At 44.8% G+C, this 27,465-nt stretch overlaps 1 protein-coding gene across 1 annotated transcript in view; it reads left to right on the top strand.

Moving 5' to 3' along the window:
• Window positions 1-27,465, top strand: part of ABCA12 (ATP binding cassette subfamily A member 12) — a 117,562-nt gene that overhangs the window by 23,222 nt on the left and 66,875 nt on the right. Inside the window, exon 3 of the mRNA XM_072874057.1 lies at window positions 24,818-24,937. The gene's annotated coding sequence lies outside the window, so the exon portion shown is untranslated. The remainder of the gene's footprint in view (window positions 1-24,817; window positions 24,938-27,465) is intronic.

Genomic DNA, 27,465 nt, shown 5'->3' with positions numbered 1-27,465 from the left:
TCCTGCAGAACGTTGTTGACGTAAGAGGAAAAAGCCCTATTATGAGCTCTTCTGAAAATCCTGTCCCAAATGTTTTCAGCCTGTGGTGCCTCTAATTCACTTGCAGGAAGCTCAGACATTTTGATTTTGGTGCTTAACTGTTCTGATATCAGAACTCGCACTTGGTTTGAAGACTTGTTCCTGGAAACAAGGCTGCTCTGTAGAAATAAGCAGTTAATATCCAAGGGCTTTGAGCCAAAAATCAGCAGCACAGTTCTCCTTGAACTCTTTGGAGTGGGTCTGATGTGACAACATCCTTGTATTTCCAAGCTAATTGATGACTGTGGACCACTGGAGGGAAAACTGCTTCCAAGAGGGGCTGTTTTGCAAATGCATTTTAATGAGGGGGGAAAAAAAATCACCAATAAATTGTGGAAATGTCTTTGCTGGTGGCACAGTGGTACTGTGGTGATGCAGTTTCCATAGCAGCTAAAAATATTGCTGCCTGTGTTAGTTTTTCTGAGGGCTCTGATTTTTTTTTTTCCAAAAATGCTGAGTGAGCATCTCTCTAGAAACCATGCCTTGTTCAGGTGCCTGAAATTAGGCACCCAGGAAATGTGGAGGAATTTACATTTCTAGGCTCCTGCCATGCCTTTGGAAGGAATTTGCAGCGACTCAGAGTATGTGCAGTCTCTCACTGGGGAATGCCGTGGGCTGCTCAACAAAAGCCTTTTTTATCATTTAGCAAATGGTGTTCCAGTTTGCACAATGTCTTACGCCATTTCAGCATCCTCCAGCATTGTGCACCATGTTGCCTAATGCTGTCAAGTCCTCAGGCAACTGCCTCTCTACCTGTGAGGAAGGCAGTGTTTTACGTTGGCCGTAGACTTAACTTTTACCTCCTCGGTGCTGCAAGGGCGTGTGATGTTCTTTGATTCCTGCTCATTCTGGTTTCACAGCATCCTAAAGTTTGGACTTGATTTCAGGGCCTGCCCGTTGATAGAGGGCTACTCTGTGAAAATGAGCAGCCAAGGGTTTTGAGCTGAAAAATCAGTTGTACCCATTGCATGAAGGTTTTTCTTGCTCTCTTCTGCACCTCTCTGTTCTGGTACAAATGGTGACATTTGTATGTTGTAGTGCCTCGCTACTTCATGCGACCTTAGCAAAGTGCAGCCTAACAGGACATGTACACATGCACTTAAGCAGATAGGTCTGCTCAGCACTGGTCTGCGAGTGCCCTATAGCTCACAGATAGGAGTGTGGGGCTGAAAGCTGCTCACTCAGCAGTCCTTGGCCTGGCTTGGTTTGTGGATAAGAGATCACAGCAAAAGTCTTAGGCATAGCATCTCTGAGATCTCTAAGGAGAGTGTGTCAAACATTTGGTCAGTATTAGCTTACACAAGCCATGAGGAAAGCCCATCTGTTGCACAGTCTGGACTTGCTCCTGAGCTAAGTTTGGTAACTAAAGACACTGCAAACTCTGTAAGAGGAAAGTACCAAATTCAGAGTCCTGCCTCTTCATGAGTCACGGCATTACCCCGTTGGTCCTGTTGCAGATCTCCTTCGGTTCATTCTGCTTTGCATGTAGTTCCCTGCATGGTAGTTAATCTGGTTATGCTTCTTTGCTCACTGCTGGTGTGATCTCTCCTCCTCTGGGCCCCTGAGGGCACCTAACCACTGTTCACCTGTGTGCCTCTGGAAGTCTCTGCTGTGGTTTAGTTGTAGCATGCACAGTCACTCCAAGACTAGTGTTTTGGTTTGGGTTTTTTTCTGGTAGCCAGCAGAATAGGTTTTTTCTTGACTGGCCCTGACTTCAAGGGGGTAAATATTCTGCCCTGTCAGATTTGCTCCAGCTACCCCTGTGTTTAAAAGCCAAGCATGTTAATGAGCAGACAGCTGTTTATGTTTTACAGTGCTGTTAGCTTTCTGGTGTGTGGACTTGTTGTTTTGACCGAGCAACTAGTGAAACATTAACTATAAGGCTGGCCGTTTCTTCTCATCCTCCCAGTGCGTGAGATCTGGAGAGAGCCCCTGCACCCTTGGCGTGGCCCTGTGCAGCAGTTGTTCCACAGGACAGTTTTCTCTATTCATGGATCCTTCCCTTGCATTGCACAGTGTTGCTGCGTGCGGCACACACAGCTGCTGGCCCTGGTACAGCAGGACCCATAAGGGCATGTCCTCCTGCAAGCATGTTTCCAGCACTCTTGCAGATCGTTCACTCATGGACTTTATCCTCTTCTCTTACCAATTCTGTCTTGCATTACTTCCCTAAGCTTTCATTTCTCATAGAGGTAACTTGGCACACCTGGGAAGCATGAGTGCATTCGTTTTTATTGAAGTAAAAACTCCTCTACCTGAGAGAACGTCCCAAGGGAAGGTCTCAGAGTTTGTGAGTTCTTGGTCCATGGGGAGAGTCTTTTTGCCTTGGAGGCTACAGCCCCTGGATGGCGTTGTGAGCCATAGCCACCACTGCAGTACATGTGACAGTCATGTCTCTAAAGACCTGCATTGGATGAAATCACAGTTCAGAGCTCCCCTGAGGGTTTCCTCAGTCAGCTTCACAGTTATAGAAGCAGATTCCGCTTTTCTTCTGTGGGATCTGAACTGACAATTTGCCCCTCAGCCCAGAAGAGCCCTAGTTCTTCAACCAGGGGAATAAACCAACTGAGGATTTATTGGGAGAAGGAAGAATTTGGCCTTTCCCTCCTCTGCTCCTCTGCCTATATGCACATTTGCATTGTCACTGGGACATCTGTCTGCCCTGGTCACTGTCCAGGAGTGGCCATGTAGTTGCACAGCCTCCTGTGCCATCTGCAGGAATTGTTAAGTAAGGGAATTAAAAAGCAAAAAGTTATAATGGCTTAATAAAGCTCTCATCTTGTGTTCTCGAACTGGAACAGTATGGTGTTTGGGGAGTTGAGTGCAGGTGCTCCGAGAGCCAATTGACATTGAGTTATTCTGGTTTTACAGTGGTGAACTCGAACAAATTACCCTTTGGGTACTTCCCAAGGGGAATGTTTGTTGACTCAGTTCACAAAGGAAGTAAGGATGTGCATTTGCTTGGGAAAATTATTATCTAAATCACAGTGTTCTTTTGAAAGAGTTGTTTGAATACCAAAAAGAAGCAATCAGACGCTTGCCTTAAAAGACCTTGGCAAAGCAGTGAATGATGAAATTATAAATTGCTTCTCTCTTACCCCCTCAGAGCAGAATTATCTATATTTGGATTTCTTTTTTCAGCCCCAGAGAGGAAGTGAATCAAGTTTGCAAATGGTGTTTGGACCAAATGCAATGAATTCGGCTGTGTCTCTTACATCTAGCTGAACTAGAACAGTGTCCTGAGGAGCAGTGCTTGTTCTTGTCTCGGACCCGAACGAGATCCCTCTCTCTCCTAAGGACATTTGGTAGAAAAAAATGTGAATGTAGAGCTGGGAGGTTAGACATATGGGTTTCTTCCCATCGCTATCAAAACGATACCAGGGAAGCATTTTAGGCTCACTTTAGCTCCAGCTCCACTCCCACCATTGGAATGTCCAATCTATTTAGACTGAAGGTATGTGGGGCAGAGACTGCTCTATCTCTGTTGCTGTTCCCACCTTTGAAGTATTTCCTAAGCAGTCCAGAGAAGCTGCTTCTCTTCACTGAGTACCACATCTCTCTCTTCCCCTCTCTCTTACTTTCACTCAGTGCTTTTCACAACCCTTAGATCAAAGCTCCTCTGCTCCAAGATCATTCTGAATGGTAGGGCTGCCGCCTCCGCTTTCGTCCCTGGGTGAAGTTTGGCAAGGACTCGTTCAAGATGTCTTTCATTTTTGAGGCACAAGGTTAGCTTGTGGCTGGAAGGAATGCCATGTAGGAGAATCTTTTTTGATCTCTCATGAAATATGCTGAGAACAGTGAAGTCTTCCATGGCCTAGGTACTTTGAGGATGATCTCAGTGTTACCTGATGGGGTACTTGAGTGTACATGCTCCTCTCCCGAGGGGGACCAGAGCTCTGCTGGATGACCAGAGCTCATCAAACAAGTCCGTATCTGGTTTCAGAACTCAGATTTGTTATAGTCCTTGGTGCAATGAGCAGTCCCCTCTGCTGTCATTGTTTCCATCTGTACCTGCAATTTACTCTTTCCTTTCATCTCTAGCTGTTTTTTTAGATATCTTACCACTAGCTTGAAAAATTCAATGATCAGTTGAATAATAACAGTGTCCAAGCTATGCTAGTGCTCTGAAATCTTTGTGGGGTCTGATCCTGCAATCCCATTCCCAGTGGATTTGATGTGATATATTGAATCGGTGAGAACCCCAGGACGGATCTCCCAGAGGAAAAGGAAGATGCAGGAAGCTGAGCAATTAGAACAGTCCCTGGGATTTTTCATTTATATATATTTTTTAACTCCTTCATTTAATTTCCCTGGATGGGTAGGTTTGAGACATTTGAAAGTATTAAAAAAAAAAAATCTAATTCCAAATCAGCAATGCCAGGAAGATGCATGCTGTGGATACTTTCTTCTTCCCAGCCTTTCCGTGTGAACTTGGGGAAGTCGGACTGGCCTGGCAAGCGGCCTAACTCTTTGCTGTTGATGACACCTCTCCAGCAGAAGCGGTGTGTGGGCAGACAGGTAATTTCATCATGGGGAGGAGGAGGAGGCATGCATCACCTTTTGTTTAAGCACAAGCATCTTTTTGGAATGCCATCCATTTTATCGGTTAGGGCTTGAACAACGAGCAGCCAGGAGAGGCTGGATATTGTAATTAACACAAGTGGAGGCAGGCTGCTGCGTCTGCCTGCCTGCCTGGAGAAGAATAACCTGCTGAATTTGCTAGTAGCTATTGCTGTGAGAACAAGAGCTACAGTTACTGGGAGTACAGCAGCCACAAGTGGATGAAGTAGCTGCTTCAGAGCTATGCTGTGGGGAAGCGGCAGGGGCTTGGATATTGGATACTGGATGCCCATTTGGGTTAGAGCCTCTGCTTTTGCCTCCTAAACCTGGGGAGGAAGAATACGCAGCCTGGTCGCTTTTGGTTGGGTCAGCCAAGGATGGCTGCGCTCTCTCAGCACTTGAGGATCCTGCTGTGGAAGAACTGGCTGAGTGTCAAGAGGCAGCCGGTGAGTGTGAAAACAAAGTAGTAGAGGAGAGGGACCTGGAAATCACAGGAGCTGAGGAGCAAGGGAGGCACTGCAGGAAAGGAAGGTCACAGTATTAAAATAGAAATATTTTGAAGGCTGGTGATACAGGCAGAGGGAAGGAAGGGAATGGCATGGAAGTGAAGGTGACTCTTGCATTGGAGCTCGTGCATGAGGGCTCAGGAGTCTAGACTGACTACCACGGATGCTACTGTTGTTTCCTCGGGCAGTGATCTGTGCAAACAGTCATGCACAAACTCATGGGTGGACCTGAATTAAGGCTGCAGTTTTGTACCTGCTCCCATGTAAGCAGACCCTACAGTCTCTGTACAGCTCCAAGGAGTCCCTGGGATTTGGGGGCGATGGGGGGTGCTCTTATATAGAGCCATTTGTAAAGGATAGACAAAGAAAAAAGTAGCTCTGAGAAATGTAGGGAGGACAGATTTCCAGTGCAGTACAGTACAGTGTGTTGTAAATCAAACACCCTGAATAGTCTTTCTTTCCAAAAGATAAAGCATTGCCAGCAATGTCCAGAGAGCAATGTGAACTGCAGCAGCATCAGGGAGGCAAATGTTCCTTTGGGTAGCATTGCGTGTCCAGGCAAAGTCTGCTCAGTAGTTTTGTCCCAGGCTGGTTTCAATACAGCTGCACTGTAATTTCAGCAGAAGCATGCTGCAGTTCATGGACTTGTATTGCAACCTATCCTCTTGCTAGTAATCCAAATGTGATGGTTTTAAACTTTTTGGTTGAATGGAAGCCTTGGCAGGTGCAGAAAATGCTGACAGAAGAGAAAGGGCTATGGAGGGTGTGATACGAGGATGGAGCGAAAGGCCTCATATCACCGCACGCTTCTGCAAGGTCTGTTCTTGCCTGCCCTGTCCTGCCTCTGTTTTGGAGCCTGATTCAGAGAGGTGCTGAGTTCATTTGACTCCTTGTGATCCTCCATAGGAGCTGTGGACATGCTGTGTACCATAGAGTAGCGTATCCTTTGCTGGTGCTGAGGATACAGGAGACTTTCTGAGATGCAGAGGAATGCCAATAAATTACCTCTAATTTCTCAAGAGAAGTTGTAACAGCCTTGTTAAAAGCAGAAGGCTTGGGTTTCTCTCAGCTCTTCTGTACCCAGAGTAAATGCTAACCTAAGCCCTACGTGTACTTCTGACCATACAGTCTCACTTGCTTTAATTCTGGTTTCCTGTGGAGTTGAAGTATCAATTCTGTAGAATTGAAATGTCAATTAAAATAAAAAATCTGGCCACTACTGATTATTATATGGCAAGCATTCCCTGCAACCCTCCTTCATGTCTCTCTCTTGCTCCAAATTAGGGAGCTTCCTCAGTCTGGAGAGGGTGTGAGGAGGTAAACCCAGATCTCTGCTCCCAAACACATCCTGATTTCTCTCTCCTGCTGCTTGTGTGTTTTAACCTGTGTAATCTGACTACACTTACAGACCTGGCTTTTAGAAAGCTCTCTTTTTAGCGTGCTTGTTTTGCAAGGGAAGCGTTCTGTTGTGCTTCTCGGTTTCTGATAACGAGTGAAGGTGGTTCCTGCCGCTGCAGTGGTGTTGGCTGCCCTTGCCAGGGCTGATCGGTATGTCGCGGAATGGTCTGACACCAGGCAGCCCCCATCCTCCCGCTGCAGACTCTAGTGCTTTCCTGCTCTGTTTATCAGCCTCTCCAGGGCTGGCAAACACATTTGCTTCTGCCTTTTGCTTTACACTTTATCTCCTCTGCGAGCTCTCTGCAGAGCCCCTGGAGAGAGTGCCTCTACCTATGTGGTATGGGGAGAGCTACAGCTTGCTTGACTGTCAATTTCTTGAAATCAGCTGAAGCTCTGCATCCATGGCCAGGGAGTGCCTCAATACAGGTTACTCCTGCTGAGAAAGGAATGATCGTGAGTTTAGGAGGCAGCCTTCTCAGGGGCAAGGTGTGGCCTGCGTTCCAAGAGGAACTGGAGAAATCACTGCCTCTTGCATTTCCATTGCTTTCCATCTGCCACTTCTAGCCAGCTTGGTTATTTAAACAAAGGCAGGAGGGAGAGAAAATGTGCCAGTGTCCGGAGATACTAAGTAAGGTCTGAGCAGTTAAATCTTTTAGCAGGGAAATAATCCAGCAACCAAAGGATTATGCAACCTACATCACAGCACAGTGCTTAATGTCCCAAGAGCCACATTGAGGTTGGTTATGGCTCCTTTCAAGTCAACATGTTCCACCTGCAATCAGTTTGGCCAGGGTGGTTGTCCTCTTTTTGTTAACCAGAAATGCCTGGGACAGTGGGAATGCTGTTATGTTGCAACTGATGTACCCAGCTACTACTAAATCAAATTAAATCAAAGGACAGAGATACTAAGGGAAGAGCTGTCTGGAAAGTGGGGAGTAAAAGCACCATTTTGGCTCCAAACGGGGAGCTCCAAAGATTACCCTGAGTAGAGACAATCAGTATTAATTTCTTCCCCCAAGAATATGACAGATCTCTTGCCCTTCCTTTAGGCAGCCTCTGACTAATATCAGTTTCTGTGCTGTTACCCCATAATTTTACTTTAGCCTACATGATACTAAACAAGGACGATACGTTAATAATACCGTTGCATGTGAATTAATCAAAGTTAAACAGTGTGTCTGGGGACTGATTATAGGGAAAGCATGTGATACAAAAAAATATAAAAAGATGTTCGTTTCAGCGATGAATCTTGTTATAAATGGCAGTGTATACATAAAAGGCAGGAAGAGTACTGTCTGTAAAAGCTAAAATGTTGCTGAATGCTGAAATTATAGGAGTACCCTCTCTGAAGGGATGTGTGGGGAGGTGCCTCATGGTTTGATGTCTGTCAGTTGCCTATTTTGGGGCATGAATCTTGTTCCTACTTTCATGGCTGTGTCATCTCATCAGGGGTGATAGGGATGGAGTCGCTTTAAAACAACCATCTTTAAGCTGAATTGCTCTCCAGGATTTGTTTGTCTGTTTGTTTGTTTTTATGTTCCAGTAAGTGTTACAGGAAATGAAAACACTGTTATGGGCTTGGAATTACTTTGGAAAAACAGTTTTGGGTAATATGTGCTGATCTGAAAAAAGTAGCAACACAATGATGAAAAATGGGATGATTTTGAAGAAAGACATCTTTGCAGTTTCAAAAATTGGCATGAAGATAGCACGGCAATTTTGCAGCACAGAGTAGTTTGAGCTTAACTACTGATGGATGGAAAACTCTAATCGAGTAAGCATGGTAGCAAGCTAGCTGGCTAGTGCAAAAGCAGTTGATTATTTGAATAATTGCATTTTCCTGGATTACAAAACTCCAAGGTTTGTAGTTTTAAGACTGACTTTGGGCCTCCTACCTAGACTGGTTTACTACACTAGGTGATTAGCAGACTATTTTCTTCATTCTTGTCCATTGAAATGGTCAACCCTCATGTCAGAGGCAGGAGTTCTGTAAGTATTTGTGTTTTTTCCACTGTACTAGGCCATTTTTGCATCATCTCTCTTCCATCCTAGCTCGTCTATATGGACTGCTACAGTCTGGAAATGGAGAGGTGCTAGGGAGTTGGGTTGCTGGGGTCAGAAGCTCATATGAGAGATCCTGGTGACTGGTGTTCATATGTGACTTCTCCAGCTGCCTGGTTACACAACTCCATAAACCCCTTCCTACACCACGCTTGAGCTCCACATCTTGTAAATGGCTATTATGAAAATCCTTTCTTTCAGCTCTACTGTGAGGCTGAACTACTGTTTGTGAAGAACAGTGAAACTTTTGGGGAAAAAAAAATGCTGTAGACTTGTCAATTCACTTGTCAAACACTTTAATTTTGAGGTATAATCAAATCAAAGTGATCTTTACCCATCGTTTGAGCAGGGCCATTCACTGAAAATGAAACCAACCTTTTGCACTTCAGCTCTTTTATCTTGCGATCAGTGCATCCAAAAGTCTTGTACTTCTCAGTGTGGTTTTACTATTACATAGCAGTGTCTCAAAGCTGTGTAAACACTGTCCCCCGTAATTATCAGCCAAACTGAAACACAGGAAGGCTTGTGTTATTTTCAGGCTTGTTATTTGCTCTTGAAATCTTATGTAGTTTTTCTTCCTGCATAGATAATACTTGGGTTTTAATAGTATGCATACCAAGACGGGCGTGATTTACAATGCATCCTATAAGTCATTTAGGGTACTACTTGTACATTCCAGACGAGCTCTGAGACACATCAATACGACAAACGTAACCGATATATTTTCATTGCTGTTTTATAGGTATGGTCGTTCATTTTAATTTCCTGGCCTGTGGTTGTTTTCATAATCTTGGCCATTACCCGTCTCAGATTCCCTCCAGAACCACAGCCAAACTGTAAGTAACTGGTTTGTTTTTATGTCTTTGGGATTTAGTTCTCATTTCAGTGACTGATGCGTTAATTTGATGTGTTTTGTTACTTTTACAAATTTGGCTCTTTGTAGTTTCTAGTGGAGATTTCCTGGGATGCAGCATGCTGTAAATAAAATGTCTGTGTTCCTCTGAGGTTGTCTCTGTTTATGTTTTTTTCAAATTAGATTTGTAATTAGAAAACAACTTTCAAGAACTGTCTCATCAAGATGCACTCAGATACTGCTGTTGTAGACAGCAATATAGATTTACATGATAAATTGAGGGACAAGAGGACAGCTGGGGGAGATCTTACTCAGTAAAATAATTAAGGGCATAGACTTCAAGTGGGATTATGAAGGTGAGGTAACAAACATGAGGCTGGTCAACATGAAAGGTTTTACCTTGTGTGTGCTACAGGCAAAAAGCACCTACTTAGGCAGCTTGCTACTAAGGCTCAGCTGAAGAGTGGTAACTTGTTTGGCTCCTGTGACCCGATGGATGGTGTATGTGAGCCCTTTCTAGCATGTCAAAGAGCAGCAGTTTGGGTGGGTGAATAGTTGGTGGTGGTTAAATGAGTGAAGAGTTTACACAAGGTCATTTTCACTTACAAGCCTTGCTTCCTGGGTCAGGAGAACGTGTCTACATCTCGGAGCACGGGTGTGCTTGAATCTGCTCTAGAAAACTTCCACTGATTTAGTGAGTCCTTATCACCATCAGAAGAAGCATGCCCCCAACCCTGGCCACATTTGTTCATGAAGTTCTATGGTAAAACAGAGCAAGGAGTTTATCCAGTTGGAAGCCTTTTTCCTTTCCAAAGTGTTAATTTTTAGTTGGATCAAATCCCTGATTCTGCTCTGTGGCCTCACAAGTGCAGTCCCAAGGGAGGAAGAGGAGTGGGTGAAAGGGCTGGGTCCCTCTTTTCAGTGATGGCCTACCTTTGTGTTGGGAGAAATCAATCATGGAGCTCCACTCTGTTATCTGCTCATTGGAGAGGCGTTCCTTGCCCTTATCATTGCAGAGGCCCTGAAAGTGTATGCAAGATTCTTGCTTCATGTTGCACATCTAGTCTGCTGAATCACATCCATGTGCTGCAGCAGAAACCTGTGCAGAGAGCTATTGGTGAAAGCCATAGTTTCCCAGCACAGGGTAGGAATAGGCCCTCAAAAATTAGCCTTACTAAAAGATTTGCAACGTCTGATTCATAGGAGACACCTCTATGGATAACCTGCATGAGGCTATCATCGACTTGACAAGAGCAAAGCCCTGGCACAGGCAATGTTGGATTTTTATATTTGGGGCAAGGAGGCTGATACAGGGCGAGAGGAGACTGACTCTGGCAGCAGTGAGGACAAGCAGTTGGCTTCCAGAGTTTGTAGCTATCAGATATGTAAAATGTGGTTGTGAGGGATCTATACTTGATGACGTGTGTGCACTGGAAATGTTCAACCCAGTGACGTGTGTGATTCTCTGAATAAGAAGTCTTTGCTTCTGTACGATGTGTGAGAAAGGGCCACGTTGTGACAAGTACTGGATATACAATTGGGGTAGCCCTTGTCCCAGAGAGCTTGCAGCCTAATCTGACTAAAGGTTTGCATACCTCCTTTTGTAGACAGGGATGGAAAGCCAGAGTAAGTGACTTTCTGAAAGTATGACGGGAAGTCTTTAATGGAGAAGGACATTTGTGTTAGGGTGGTCTTTCAGCCCCAAGCCCATCTGCTGTCAGCAAAAGGCCTCTTTAGGCATGTTATGTATTTTAGGTTGTCCCAAATTCCCTTGAACCAGTTGGAGCAGGCAAGACAGAACATGTACTTTGTGAAAACCCCAGATTTTGCCAAGTGTGGAAATAGCAGTCCTCCCATGCTGCTCCATCGGTTGTACTTCCTGTCCTTGATAAATCAGATAAGATGAATGTCAAGAGAGCCAGCTGGATGATAAAATATTTATTCTTTGACTCTACACGGCTATTATTTTGAATGTGTATTTATTTGGAGCATGTTTGCTCTGGATGGTTGCATCTCTGAATTAATGGATTGGAAGGAATGTTCTTAGGAACAGCAAGTAGGTCCATCAGTTGTGCTTTGCAGGAAAGGGGAAGATTGGACAGTATCTTTGGATTAGTTCCCTTTTCTTCCATAGATGAAATCTATTTTGGGAGAAGTCTCAGTAAGTATGCGAGTAGGTGTCTGTGTCTCTTAGAAGTGGATGATGGGAACTCTCTATCGCAAGAGAGGTTTTATGCTGGAAAATAATGGTTGTAGTGTATTCTTGTGATCCAGATGTTCAGAGACCATCTAAGAATTCCGAGGGGATGGAGAAGAATGTTAACCAGAGCATCGAACAGCCAGTTTCTGCTGCTTTCCTAGTTAAATAAGAATAGCCACTTGACAATTACCCTCTTTTTTTAACAGCTGGAAAAATGTATCAACTTTTTGCTTGAAAAGCAAAAGAGAAATAATTTGGGAACTTTCTTTTCTGATGGAAAAAAAAAAAAGGTGGGTGGACACATCTAGGAAAACTATTACAGGAGGGGGGGTTTTTTTGTTCGTTTTGAACAGGAATAAAATCCACTTTATGCTGAGTTCTAGTGCCTGCCTTAAAAGACACAATCGTTAAGTAGTGACAAGAAGCTGTTTCCAGCTCTGCTGTCAAGAGATTATTGCAGGTAGACAAAAGTCAGGAAGCACAGAATCAATGGCACAGAGATAGAATAAGCTACTCAGATGCTGAGTTTTGAAGCCTAGAGATAACCTCACAGAAGATCTCAGTCTGTAAGCTTATCTCATGTATTCAGGGCCACAGAAATATCATGAAATCTATTATTTGCTCAATTAAAACAGCTCAAATTCGAGACAGTGAGTTCTTCTGAAGGATGTCTAATACACATTCAATAGATTGAGGATTATGTAGAGAAATTACCTAGCAAATATCAGCCAAGAATGAACAAGTGGCAAGAGCTTCCTGCAAGAGCAAGTTGCTTGCTTTGAATTATGTTGTGTAGCACCTAATGCAATGGGAGCTTGTGCCAGTCTGAACTCCGAAGGGAAATGACATGCCAAATAAATGTCACCAGTCAAGAGGATGCTCACAGGAAAACTAAGAACTGAGGAAAACAAGGAGCTGAAATTCATCTGATATCTAATTTTCTTCACAACTAAAGCATCTAGTATCTAAGAAGAAAAAAAAAACAAACAACCTCTCTTCTTTCTTCCAGGCATGTTTGATGTATTTCCAGGTCAGCAGAGGTTATTGTCAGGAGGAATGACAGATTTCTCTTTCTATGCATACCCAGTTCCTGTGATGATCTGAGAGTCTAACCAAACAAAATCCCCATCCAACTTACTATGCTCATCGCAGTTTTGGCTTTTGACCTTTTTATTACAGCCCTTGTATTTGCTAGAAGGTTTTGGGATGTGTTTTGTGGCATACATGGGGAATAGGAAGCTCTGGATTAGAAGCTTACAGCGTGAAAGCCAGTGAACTGGGTTTGATGGTATCTTCCAGTTTTTTGTGCCCGCATCACCTGTTTTCTAGAATGAGTAGGGACAAAAGTCCCTTTCCATTACTGCAGGTTTTTGCAAGGTATGGGGATTGTGTGAGATAGATACAATCTGCCCCTCAGGGCTCAACCCACTCAGTCTACAGAGAAGCCCAATTATACTCCTTGCTTTAACTAGCACTGTCACACCCTGTCACGCCCTCCCCACCCGCTTTCTTCCTTTTCTCTTCTCCTTCTCTCCCCTCCTGTCAGTTTGACCTCATCATTATTCTCTGTAGAAGCTCTCTTGGGTGTGGTTAGTTTGCTCATTCAGAAACCCTGCTCTTTAGTGCTCTGGAGAAGATGTGGTAGAAACCTTGCTCTCTTGCTAGACCCAGGGCTCTGCTCCCCCGGCTTTCCAAGGGACAGCCAGTGGGCTGCAAAAGCCATGCCTCATTCACAGATATTTATCCTTCTTCATGGAAAGAAGCTGTGCTCTCGGGTCTGGTCTTAAAATCCACCAAATTCTTTCTTCCAGGGAATTTGTTGCCTGAACTCTTCTCAGTGAAGCACATTTTTCCCTTCACGTCTGCTCAGAATTTCCACCCAGATTTCATCACCCCGGTGGAGATGCCTGCAGGGTGTATTGCATTCAGTTAGAGATATTCACGATGGACTCAGTAGCCGAGTGCTCCACAAGGCTGCTCTTTGCAGCCAATATTCTGGGGGAATATCGTAGTAGTTGAGCACTAGACTGTTTGCCAGTACCAGCATAGCTGTTTAGGTCTAGTTTAGAGCCAGAGCCATGTGGCACAACACTGCACAGGAGCAGATACTCGTACTCTGCTCTCATTCTTGGCTCCGGTGCTCCTGGGAGAGGGCCCAGAATGGGAGCGTCTCTGACCTATATTCCATTCCGTCTTACTGTGGTCAGTAGCTAGGATTTGAACAGGTCCAGAATTGGTTGGAAAAATCAGTATGAATCAGAGAGCACAGATCTGAGATGCCTTAGGAGAGAGGCTGTGGCTTGTACCTGCAGATGGAACTTTCCTGTGACTTCTGTGCTGAGCACTATTACTGCGTTAGAGGCAACTGAGACATGAGTTACCTCGTCAGGGCAGTGTCGAGGAAAGAGGCAGGATGCTCTAGATAGCTTAGAAAAGGATAAATGCAGATAGTATCCCCTTTCCCATACCACTGGGAAAGGGGATAAGGCAGCTGGTTGCGATGGGTGCGAGGTGTCTGTTCTGCCAGGTGTGTGGCAGGCAGTGCCCATCGCCCTCCATCCTTATCACCCGCCCTTACGCCCTTGTGGGTCTGCGTAACTAAGGACCTCAAACCACTTTTAGCTCTGACAGTTCCCTGCCTCAATCCCAGCATCTTGCTCTGATGCAGAAACCCTTAAACTAACTTTGTCCCACAGTTAACAGAGAAAGCCCTTGAGCTGGGTTAATTCTCAATGTGAGTGATGGCTGTGGGTGCCAGGATGCACGTGAGGGCGGATGGCATGGCACAAGGTGGGCCACAGCACTGTCCTTCCTCTGAGATACCATCCTGGAGATGAGAAAGCTCTGAAAAGATGCTGGCACTTTAAAGGAATTTGCTTCCTAGTTGGAGGGACCTGAACTCATCTCTTTTCCCAGTAGTGTGGAAGAATTAATAGGTTCCCATGCTAATTACAGGGAGTTGAGATGGTGGCTTAGCTACACAGGCCACTCCATTCATTTGGATAAGTCATGGATATTTATGCAAGGCCTAATCTACCCCGAGAGTTCAACCTACTTTGTGTACAGACAAGCGCACATCAGACTTCCAGCTCTCCTTCACTATTTGCCTGGGGTGGAGCAGCCCCACTCCTCGTTTTCCTTCACATCGCTTCATTTTCCTCCCCTTCTTTTCTGTCAGTTTTCTCCCCTTTTCTAGACAGCCCAACACCAGATTTTTGTCTGTGCTCAACTGCAGTGTGATTAGCAAAATAGCCTCATCAGGTCCCCCCTTGCTTTGGTATGAACTTTGTTTTGTTTCATTTTGTTGTGCCAGGGAGGCACATATAACTGGAGGCACTATATAACATATAACAGGACTGCCATATAACGCTCTGTTTCATTGAAACAGTGCTGAAGGGGGCTATGAATTATATTAATTATCCCCCCATTTGCTGGAATAGACATATACATTGATCTCCTTCCATACATAAGCAGTGCCTAGCCATACAGTTCCCTGCGACTTGCCCAAGCTTTCACTTAGCTTGGAGACCCATAGCCTAAACAGAGCGCTGTGATGTTTATAGTGCCTCCCTTTTCATAAATCTCCACACCTCCATTTCTTTCTACGGACTCTTCCACCTTGTGAGGTGTGACTGAAGGATGTTTAGAGTTGGAGACGAGAACTCCTGAGTTACCAGTATTTTTTTTCCTCCCCACTGAATTACAACAGGGCCTTGGGGCAGTCACTTAATTTTAACTGACTTCCTGAAGCATCTGAACCCAGATGCTGGCACCTAGAAGGGCAGAAGTATTTTTCCAAAGGTGCTGAGCAGTTTGGCTTGGACTGAAGTCAGTAGTTGTTGATGTCTGTGTTTCTGGAAAGGAGGTCGCTTTTGGTTAAAGAATCTAAACCTGGACTCTAGAGGCTACCTGGAGGCACTCGGCATTGAAAGACATTGGATTAGTACACACAACTTTTGTGCAGGTTTTTTTTCAAGAGTCTAGATATGGATTTAAGCTGTTAGGTTCCAGCTTCTTGCTGGGAAATGTTCCGACTCTCTTCTTAGGTCCTCTTTGTGCAGTGCCCTCCTGCTCATACAGATAAGAGCAAGTTGGCTCTATTACAAGACAAAGTTAGCCTTGTTTGCATTAAATATTGCTTTAAAAAGCCCTATAGGAAAAGGGCTAGTGTACAGTTCCTCCTCTCTCTTGGTATGTTTGTATTTCAGGTAGTGGAGCATCCCTCCACAACGCAGTCAACTTCCAGTGCGATCCCTCCCCATCAGCTCTGCCCACGGTCCAGACATCAGCTCTGTCATTTCCCTATCTTGACCTGAATTTGCAATACCTCTTAGAACGTTTCCATCTCCCCTCCTTTGTTCTTTGTGTTTGGTTTGGGGGTTCTTTCTCCTCCCTTAACACCTGCCTTTTCTCCTGCTCCTTTGCAATTTTTATGCTCTCTGGTCTTTATGATCTATCTCCCTGATCAGTACGTGAACCCAATGCATTCAAATTCAAGTGCTGATTTTTAATTTATTGAATAAGGGGGTGGAAGGTAAAGGTCTGTGGGCGAGCAAAACTAGCTTGCCTAGTCTTAATAAGCATGGAAGTACATGCTGTCTGCTCTGGCTGGTTGTCTTATTTGCAGAGCCTGAAATGCTCGAGGGAAGAATTAGGCAATTAAATGCTTCCTTCATTGAGGCCACCAACACAGGGAGGAGTCTTGTAGCCAGTTGTCTGCTGCTTCAATCTCGCTGTCGTAGGCAGACAACTGAGGACATCGTGTTATTGGGACACTCGCGAAAACAAGGATGCTAGTGCTGTAAAGGTGAAAAATGCAAGCTCTCCAATCTCACCCAGCCCCACCGGGTGTCTGGGGGGTTGGATGGAGTTATCTGGGGTCCTGCTGAGCTTTCATTTCAAAAAATAGTGAGCCGAGTAATGGGTGTATGGCTTGCAAATCACAGTAGGCTGTGTGGTACACGGGTGAACTGGTGGATGTGTCATAGCTGCTCACGACATCTTTTTGTTACCTAATGATTTGTATGGGGGAAATAAAAAAAAAAAAATAAATCAAATTAGAGTTGAGGGAAAGAGGGCCAAGGATGACAGTGCTTGAAGCATAATAAGAAGGCAGTGGGGGAATGTGTGTGCTCCAGGGACGGTGAGACTTGGACTAGCACCTGATCGTCATAATGAACGCATGTGGTGCAGGGCCCAGCCGGCAGGTTTCCCCGCACTGCGTGCTGTCCGGACCTGTGCTGGTACGCGCAGGCAGCAGTATGTTGCACCGTGTGTATTTGAGCTTGCTGTGTGCCAACTTGCAGCACGAACCTGTCCTAACATACAGCAGTGATGGAGGCTCGCAGAAGAACAAAAATTACTCTGATACGATAGATACTGAGACTGTTTGGTGTCTTGCAGCTTTGGGGTGAGCTCAGGGAACCTCTTCTTTCAGTGCTGTCTGCTCAACAGGTGAAATTGCAGACGTAAATGGCCATTCTGCTGGCTGGCCAAAAATAAGGTGAAAGAAATCACCTGTTAGCTCCGGAGTGGTTTTAAAAATTGACTTTGTGATATGAAAGGCAACAGCCTAGAGATGGTGCAATAGGGAGTGCAATAGCAAACCATTAGCTCTGATCCAGCACAGCTCTTAAGTATACGTTTAACCTGAAGTCTGAGTAATCCCATTAAAATCAGTAGGGCTAATTACTACTGTGCTATGGGCTTTGGACAAACTGAATAAGATCTGGGCTGTGCTGCCAGGAACTGTAACGCTTACTGTCCTCACCCCTTTTTGGTTTTTTGGGGTTTTTTGGTTGGTGGTTTTTTTTTTTTTTGCAACAAGCATGGGACTGGTGTGGACATTGATCTTGCAGGTGTGAAAAAGGTAAAAGAAAGTCTCAGCTGGCATTTGTGTCCTGGTCCTGCTCCCACTAAAGACCTCATTCCCAGGTAACTAGGAACATGCAGGTCCCATTCTCCAGCTTCAAGGTCAGATGTGAGTTTCAGAGTGCATGAATGTCACAGTCATACAAGTACCATGGCAATTAAATATTCTCTTTTCATAGATAAGGGATAGGCCAGCTGGCTATTTGGACCATTCTCCATGTGTGTAAAAAATACCCTGCTTCAAAATTAATCATAGAATCATTAAGGTTGGAAAAGACCTCTAGGATCATCTAGTCCAACCGTCACCCCGAGACCTCCCTGCCTACTAAACCATGTCCTGAAGTGCCACATCTACATGTTTTTTGAACTCCTCCAGGGATGGCGACTCTACCACCTCTCTGGGCAGCCTGGTCCAATGCTTGACCACCCTTTCAGTAAAGAAATTTTTCCTAATATCCAAGACATGATGATAGGGTTTAGTTTTTGGAGAGAGATCAAAAGTCCTAGCATTATCATAAAGCTTTCCTACAAAAAATAGGCAGCTTAAGTTGTTGTTGATAAATAGATGTGAACAATGCTGGAAATAGGCAGTTGCATGTGGTTGAAGAGAAACAGTATCGTCGTCATGTCATGAAACAGGCATGTTTGTCTTTTTGGCTCTTTTACAAAGCAAAGGAATAAAGTTTCAAGTAATGCTGTGTGACTATGGCAAAGACTAGAAAGGAAGCGAGAAGGTTGTGTGTACACAATATAGTTAAACATTTTGCTTAGAAAGTTGGGAGATCACCACAGCAGTAAATATTTTCATTTTATATTTTGTAACTTCTTAGATAAATATAAAGCACAGCTGATAAACAGTCAGAATTGCCACTCTGGGTGAGACCCTCTGCTGCTGCTCGGGGCTGATTGAGAGAGCGTGTAGGAACACAAAGCATGGAGTGTTCCCTCCACTAGAAAAATCTTCAAAGGTTTAAGGTTTCTTCAGCCAGAAGCTGAAGGGATTGAATCCAAGTGATCATATTTAGTAGCCACTGACAAATCTATTTTTGTCAATTCGTCTAATTATTTTTTAAATGAATGTCTGCTTTCTAGCATACACCACCCTGTGGCAGTGAGTTCCACAACGCTTTGGTATTTGTTAAAAAGGTACATTCTGTCCCTTTTGCCTGCTACCTCATGATCTCATTGTGTTTCTTTGTCCCTGTGTTGCGAGGAATGATCATTTACTCACCCTTTTCATTACTGATAATGATTTTATTTATTTCTCTATCAAACCACTTTTTGGCCATCTTTTTCTTTGCTGAAGAGTCCCAGTTATTAAGTCTCTTTGAATGATTTAGCAATGATTGAATGCATTTTCAATTAAACACAATACTTCCTAATGAAGTCATTTGCTCATTAATGCCTTTAATTCACCAGTGGGGGAGTTGAGATTTGTATGGATTTTTTATGAACTATGGAAGAAATACGGAAGGAATTAATGCATAAGGTATATGCAGTATCAGAGTATGTGAAATGTAAAGCCAAGAGAATTTTTTCATGCCCAAGGAGGGGTAGTGATACGACACTAAACTACGGGTGGATAGAAAACAGAAAAGCTCAGCATGCTTTTTTAAATTAATGGTAAAGGAGGAAGAAAATACAGTTCATGTACCCAAATTTATTTAAGAAGTAGCCATTCATAATGGAAATCCCGTATCTTAGGTATCATTAGGGACATGGTGTAGTGGTGGTCTTGGTGGTGTTAGGTTTACGGTTGAACTCAGTGATCTTAAAGGTCTTTTCCAACCTATATGATTCTGTGATCTTTGATATGGATAAAATGGAATATACATTTTGTCTGCTTTTGCAGGATGGATGGCAGAGCTAGGTAGGAAACCCTGAAACCAGAAATATAGTGTGGGCAGAAAAGGGAGAAGGAATGCATGGGTGATATTCTGAAAGCAAAAGATATGGTCTCTGTAGCTCCGTTATATTTAAGAGGATTTGCATGGTCAAATTAGGGGGCCACAATGTAGTTAGCGTCTATCCGAGTAGCAGAGCTGAGACTGGGGAATTGAGGGGAAGGAAGGTACTTTGCACATTGAGTGAACTGGTTGCTAGTTTACACGAGAGGCCGCTGGCTGATGTAAACCAGAGTGTAACCTGTACTGAATGTGGACGCGGTCCTATCTTTATACCCTTGTTTCATGCACAGCAGTAATAATAAATATAAGAAGTGATAACCTGAAGATACTACTTATTTACTGTCCTTTGCTCTGGTATGGGTAATAATGGCTGCTATCCTCCCAGCACTTACCTCCTTTGGGGCAGGCAGCCTCACTGCCCCGGGCTGAAGCGGGTGACGTGGGGGGCTGCGTTCATGGTGCTGTGCCTGCGGTCTGCTGAAACGCCCAGTTCCTTGAAATTAATGGTTGGACTCAGCTAGTGTAAATGCCTGAAACCTCAGTGGGATGAAAGCAGCAAAATCAATGTGGCAACATAAAACATGGTCCATTTAGATTTAAACATTTCAGTCAATTTCAATTAATCTTATAGATCGTAGTGAAATAGTAATTTTCATCTTTCTTGTATGACGTTTATTATTACCCTGACATTTTTCATTGCTATTATACCAAGCACCTGTACCTGAAGAAAACAAAATGTTTTGCTCGTGTTGAAGGGAAGTATGTTGGAATTTACAACGTTCAGGAAAGTAAGAGAAAGTAATTTTCTTCATTTTATTCCGAATGAAGGCAAATGTGGAAATGCCAGAATTTCCAATGGCATGCATGTATTATAGATATCTTGTGTTTATTATTACTGCTCTGCATGCCTGATTTCTTTTCAGCTCTTGGGGATGTGGCTGGCGTAGTAGATGCTACGGAGCAGGGAGAACCAGCCAGCCCATGCAGCGCTGAGCCCTTGGCCTCTTCTGCCCTTTGGGATGCCTGTCTTGTTTTCCTCAGGTTCGGTGCCCTTCTCTCAGTGGTGATAGAAAATCAAAGCTCTCAGTGAGAGGGGACAGCAAAAGCCTCTGTGCTTGGGATTCTGCTGCTGGCAAACCCAGAAGTCAGTCTTTACTAACAAGACACAGATCTGGGCTCAGATTTTGGTTGCAGACAAGTCAATTTGACCAGAAATATGCTAGGGTGACCTCTCAGCTCAGACATGGGGCAGCAGTGGGTGCAGTGATCTCTCCCTCTTGGCTCATAGGCAGTGTAGTGGGACCCTCCAAAGGTAATTGTAGTTTTAGGAAATTAAGAGTTTTAAAGCTAAAGGCAGTGGGGAGAATGAAAAATTGTCATGTATTGTGGATCTGCTCTATCGTGTGGTGTGGGATAATAAAGTTGGGGACTACAGGGCTAGGGAAATCCATATTCCTTGGATGTGGCATTGCCATAGACTTCAGTGGGAGAAGGAGCTGCCCTCTGCAGCGTGTGGAAGACTGAAGGGATTCCCAACAGTAGAAATACTACAAAAGTCACTAATGGTGATAAGTGTTATGTTTCAGATTGCGAAACTATCCCCATCAAAAGACTGTCCTTTAAAATTTGCAGAGCGCTTACAACTTTCCTTCAATAATGTTTCCTAGCTAGTGCTTACGTTGTGTACTAATGTAGTTGATGTGCTGGATAAATCTCAGCCAAGGGAGGGACAGGTAGTTACAAACATCTCCTGAAGCATCGAAGGGAGTCAGGAGCCAGCTTTCTTCACAGCTGTCCTTGCAGTGGCGTACGGGCCGACACAGGTAATGAATTCGTGTGCGTGGGCAGAGCAGCCCGTGTGGCTCCGTGGAGTCATGTCTCCTTACCACAAGCAAGTGGATGGAGGGTGAGAGGATGGACCAGGGAGTGCATTAATCTCTTGACTCACCTTCTCATCAGTAAATTCCTTCCTTTGCAGGGTGAGAGAGTGACAGGAAAGAGCACTGAGGGTACACTATGATTGTCTGGGGCTTGGTCTCCCAAATCAGCCATGCTTCCTGCATGGTGCCTTACGCTCTGGCTCTGCTCTGATCTCGGGCACGCTGGCCAGAGGCAGCAGAGTCGGAAGCTGAGCTTCCTGTGGCTGTGCTGCTCGGCTTCTGTTAAATTAAGCTGTTGGCCTCTGTGGCCCCTGAAGGACAGACCTGTCACACCAGCCTGGCCACCCTGTTCTTGGCTTGGTGGGGCCGGTGCATAAAGAAGGCAGTGTGCACAGTGTAGCTTCTTCAGCACCATCAGCTTGCCATGCGAGAAAGCAAGGGTGGGATTCATCTCCCAGTGTCTGTGGAAGGGGTGCCTGCATCTGAACCAGGTCTTTAAACTTTCTTTGGAGTTGGTGGAGATTTTGTCAATGCAGGCAGCAGAGCCAACGTAACAATTCATTTCATCCTGATGTATCAGCCTGTGTGTTATTTGTGTGCTTGACACAGAGCATGGTTGTGCTAGATACTCAGGGTTAAGAACCAGCATAGGTCTAACTTACACCAAATGGGAATTTGGCCCAGACATTTCAGATTTTTCTGTGTCGTGGTCTTTCTTGAAAAACTTCCTTAAGTTTTTGAGAAGTAAACTTCTGACTGCTGTCAGAGTTCAGGCCTCTTCCAGAAAAGACCTCTCTGGCATTTCCACTGTTTTTGTGCCAAGAACATCATGGGGTTACACCAGTTCACGCCTGCAGTGACTCAGTGATGGATCCGGCCCCATGGTTGTAACCAGGTGCCAGCAAACTGCTCAACATCTGATGCGAGTTGGCAGAGCCTTGCTGAATACCTCAATCGCATTGAGCCGGTGATGTCTTCGCAGGCATTGTGCCACCACCATGAGTAGCAACACTTGCAAACTTCAGGTTATGAATTCCTGTCTTTCTATTTTTCAGGCTGCTGTTTCAAAAGAAAAGAAAAGAAAGAGCTAATATCATCACCTTGTTCTTACACTGTACACCTCTCTTGATACAGCAACTAATCGGTTTAATTGTCCACTTAGTTCAAAGTGTGCCACCTTTGAGTCCAGTTTTAAAATTTGTTATTGCTACTTATATCTCAAGGAAGTGTCTTCCCCTGCTCTGGATTCAGCAGGATCTCTTGCATAATTGTCTCTAAACATCTCGCATCTCTCCAGAGAAGAACAGTGCTCCCCAAGCTCCCAGCCCCATCCTTGTGTTCCTCACTCTGCTCTCCAGCTAGGAGTTACATGGCTTTAGCTGCTCCAGGTCTCCTAAGAGACATGAGCTTGGTTCCTGGCCCTGGTTGTCATTGGTAGATGTGGATGGCTGCGGAGGGCGTAGCTGTTTCACTCCTAGCTCCTACCCGTCTCACTTCATTGTGGTTATGCTCTCCATCCTGAACCTCATGACTTCCCAGGTCTTTGAAGCTGCATTTTGGTAGAGACACTGATAAAGTGAGGTCTGTGGTGTGCATTTTTGGACTGGGGTGCGAGTCAATTTCCTGCGTAGGAATGAGGGTGCGGGAGATCAGAAGGAAGATGAGAGAAAAATGCCAGTGTGTGCAAAACGCCTTTTGCAGGGTTGTAATTGGTGATCTCAAAGGACACGGCGGGGGATACTCACACAAAGATGCTTCCAGATTAAAGCGCCCTACTCTAAAGTTTCCCTCATGGGCAGCAGACTTAATTACACTTCAAAACCTTTAGAGTGGCATATGTTTGGTCCTTTGGCCCCAACACCCGAAGGACTGCCTGTAGGGACAAGAGAGGTCTTTTATTCTCCTTGGTGCCCTGTGATTACTGGGAGCTGGCTCAGCCTGCCACGTAACTCCCAGTGGCCTGGGGGATGCAGTGAGCGTTGGGGGAGCTTCCCACAGCAGGTAGAGCTCTAGCCTTCTCTTCTGGTAGGGTATCTCCTTTAGTTGTCTAGGTCAGTTCTCTGCTGAGGTATACAAGAGAATCACAACACTCCAAATGGGTGCCTTTGACTCTGCAGGTCTCAGCAGTCCTCTCTGCCAGTTGCTATGCGGCCCGAAGCAGCGGGAACTCCCATGCTAAACCATGAGCTTTTGCATTTTGACCCAAAAATGCAGTGCACACTCATGGGCTGAGACCAACCACGCTGAGGAGAGCTCAGGAAAGTCCAGTCTCCTTCATGGAGACTGACAGCCATGTACTACTCCACCTAGCACTGCCGTCCCCTTTGGAAACATCTGCTTTTTGACCAGCACTATAATTAATAAATGTAGTACAAATGTAGTATGGCGTCCTTGTTGGAGGGCTAAGAGATAAAGCTGTGCCTGGGCAAGAGTCACAGGTTGTCTTTGGAGACTCAAGAGCAAGGTAATCAATTACCACAAGCCTGCCTGCGGGCCTTTTGTAAATCTGGCTCCTTTCCACAGTAGAAATAATAGCAATGTCCTTTGCCAGGTAATTTTCCAAATGATTATTTTAAATAATATGTTGCTGTGATCCAGCAAAAGAGTTTTGAGATTTATTAGAGCGTTTGTCAGTGAGAGGAGAAGCAGCCAGTGAACTCTGCAGGCTGGCAGTAAGCAGCACGGGGCAAGTGGCACATAAAATACTAAAGGCTCTAATTGCTCAGGTCCACTCTGTGTTTGCAGAAATGGGAGACAGGGACATACATCTCACCCCTCAGCGCTGGCTGCCAGCTTCACAGGTCACCAAGCAGATGGTACGGGAGCTGCTCTGAGATGGCAGGAGACACGGAGCGGGTGGTGGTGATAGATTGCTCCTCTTCCTTCCCTGGGCATGTTTGCACAAAAAGCAAAGGAGGTTGTCTGGTCCTGGATCCATTGCCCCTTCCTGTGGTAAAAGCTGAGACAGAGCCCTGTTTTAACAACCTGGCTTGAAACTGAAGCTTGTGGCTTTGCACAGAAACTGATCCAACCAAGCCTTGGAGAACACGCTTTTATGGGTGCTTCTGGTTATTCTGGCCATGTGCCTGCTTTTATTTTATTTTATTTTTTAAAGGCAGAATTAGGATATCATAAACCTAGTATGCTTTTGTAATTTCTTGCCTGTTCCTTGCATTTTGGAGCAGAGGGGGGAAATCTGCAGTTGCTTTGGGACCAACAGGTATCTTACAAACAAATAGCTTGACTCTTTTTTTCCTATTAAATAGCCTTTCATGGCTTTGTCAGTGTTGAGGAGGGGCTTCTAGTGGGATTTGGCAGATAGCGCTGCCAGGGTGGAGTAAAAGAGCCTCAGTGACACTGAGAATGAAGCCCGTGGTTTGGGAAGAGAAAATAGCACATACTGATAGAAACACATGGCAAAAAAGTGTACGTCCACATCATAATAATGGCATTTTCTTTCTTCTCCGTCCTCCAGGTTATCTTGCACCCCGAAACCTTCCTAGTGCAGGCTTCTTCCCATTCCTGCAAACCGTGCTGTGTGATTCAGATGCCAGATGTAAAGGCACACCGTACACACCAGAAGATCTGCTGCCAAGGCTTAATGACATCTCATCTCTCAGACTGTAAGGGAATATGAATATATCTGGGTGTTACAGCTGTAAAGCAAAACTTGCTTTGAGGTGGAGGGAGCAGCCATGCGTGTGTGTATGTGTAAGTGTGTCCCCAACAGATATATCTCAGATACCTGTTATAACAGATATAGTCTCAGATATCTGAACACTTAGAAATGAGAATATGGGCTGCAACATGGGACAGTCTAAAAATGTTCATATTAAGGACAGCTATCAGTAATGTGTCAATTGATCCAGGCTCAATAGTAGAAGAGAATTTTGCTCCTTGAGAAAAATGCTTCTTCTCACCTAGATCAGAGCAAAGACACTTTTTTTGCATGATTGTGGGTCAGGTCCTGCAGGGTGTCAGTGGGTAAGACTTGTATCAAGAGCAGCCCGGCGTGCTGATCTGCCACTGTGGTGAGCGGTTCAGGACGCTTTGGGTGGAAGTGGCAAATGTTCCCCAACAGCTTTTGTTTGAGGTACACTTGTTCTGCAGTGACTGCTCTTTCAGTAGATCCTCCAGGTGCCAACCAGAATGGGTGTCCTCTCTGCAAGTCATCAAACATAATTGGGAAACAGGTGAAAATGAAGAAACAGTTTTTGCCCACAAAAGCATGTGGATCTGCAGTGTGGAGCTGGATGGGCATGTTTTGTTGGAATGTTGGTTTGTTGAAACTGAAATGTTCGGTGGAGGCATTTCAATTTCATTGATGTTCCAGTTGAAGCCAAGTAGCTTTTGCTTTGAGACATGCCAGCCAGGGTTGTTTCTACACCTTGGCTGCCTGGTTCTGGCACACCCCTGGGGAACATGCTACTCTGAGGCCTGCCTGGTTAATGGAGCAGTGAAAATCTGGGCATCTTGCATACAAGGTCCTTGGTTGCTCATCTTTGTTTTCAGGTGAGAGGCTGCTCCATAATTGCTATGTCAGAGCCTCAAAATCCCCCTTGGCCAGAGCTTGATAGTCTGAAGAGCTAAGGTGGGCCCCATGCCTTCCACCAGAGAGCCCGTCAGGCAGGATGGGGGATCCTGGGGTTGGTGGCTCCTCAAGGGTCCTCCTCAGTCAGTGCAGAGCGACTGGCATTTCCTGGGCCAAGTCAATGGTCAGCATCTCTCCATTGGTTAGAAGGAGTCTGGATGACTAAAAGTGTGGATGACTGAAGTTACGCAAGGTGAATCCTAATGAAATTCAAAGTCACACAGCAGAAGAGGGCAGAGCTGCAGAGAGACTGGATGCCTGGATTCACAGCTCTTCACTCATTTCCTCAGTGTCATTGTTTTTCCCTGGGCATGTTAAACAATGGTTAATTTGGGGTATTGAAATGAAAAAATGGGAACTTCTAGCGCCAAAGCTGGAGGTCTTCCATGGGTTTCAATAGCTACAAATCCTCCTTGCTTTCTGTTTTTGGTTTCTGTACAGCTGTTTAGGAAATAACTGTTTTTTCCTGCCAACTGAAAATCAAAGGATTTGGCCACACTATAGCTCAAGTCACATGAGTCATTAATAAGCATCTTGACCACTACTGATGCTAAAAGTTGACTATGTGAAGTATCACACAACTATGTGGGTATACCTACCCTTGTGTGGTCAATGTCAGCTTTAGAAATGTATTGTATTCTACAAGAAAAAACACCCAACTATTAAGTAGTCACAGCAAACCTAGTAGGATACAGCAGAGTATAAAACCTCAGCAGAAGGTTGACTGGGTAAGGGAAAGCTCCAGAAGCCAACATGAAAACATGCAGCTCTGCCTCAGGAGCAGAATCACCATGGGTGAGTTTGTCACGAAGGCAAAGTATTTGAACTGTGACCCTTCACTGTCGGGATATATTATTGTGTAATATTCTAGAGTTTGTAATGTTCAGCTAATCCAGACTGGTTTTTTCACATCCCATTGTGCAACTCACTGAAGCTCTTATTCAACTGTTTTATAACTTGCCCTAAAACTGTGTCTTACCAGTGGCCAGCAGAGAAAATGGGCAAGGTTCTCATCTTTGATTCTGTTCCTTAGAAGCATTTACCAAGGTGTGCAAGACATGGTTGTTTGAGATTTCCCTTAATAAAAGGGAACTAAGTACAAAAACTGAGCTCAACACCAACATCTTCCACCCTTTCTTTTCCCCTGTAGTGAAATGTTTGGGAAGGATGAAGTAAGGTCCTGATGTCTTGAAGGATTTCGTGGTAGGGGCATGCAAGCTGCTGTTATAGCTTGGAGCTGTTCCAGCTTGCATCAAGGCCTCTCTGCTCAGTCTGAGTGTCATCAACAGTGCCATGAAGTTCTGCACTGTTTCTTTTGCTGAGCATATATTTGTGGAGGACCGAGCAGGACTCAATATAATGAGGCCTTTTTTTCCTGAAGTGGGAATTTGTTTAAGATTAGACCAAATACATATGTCAAGCCTTGCTTGTCCTTGGTGTCCCTGCAGAGCAGGCATGAATGAGGTCCCCTCCATCTGTTTCATGTCTGAGAGTGCTGCCGTGTGCTTCCCCAAAATACATGCCAGGCCCCTAGAAGGAACCAGACTTTTGCACAACCCA

Source organism: Ciconia boyciana, chromosome 10 (genome assembly GCF_034638445.1).
Source record: "Ciconia boyciana chromosome 10, ASM3463844v1, whole genome shotgun sequence".
NCBI lineage: Eukaryota > Metazoa > Chordata > Aves > Ciconiiformes > Ciconiidae > Ciconia > Ciconia boyciana.
Note: the sequence above shows the minus strand (reverse complement) of the source record. Positions and strands in the feature narration are given on the sequence as shown.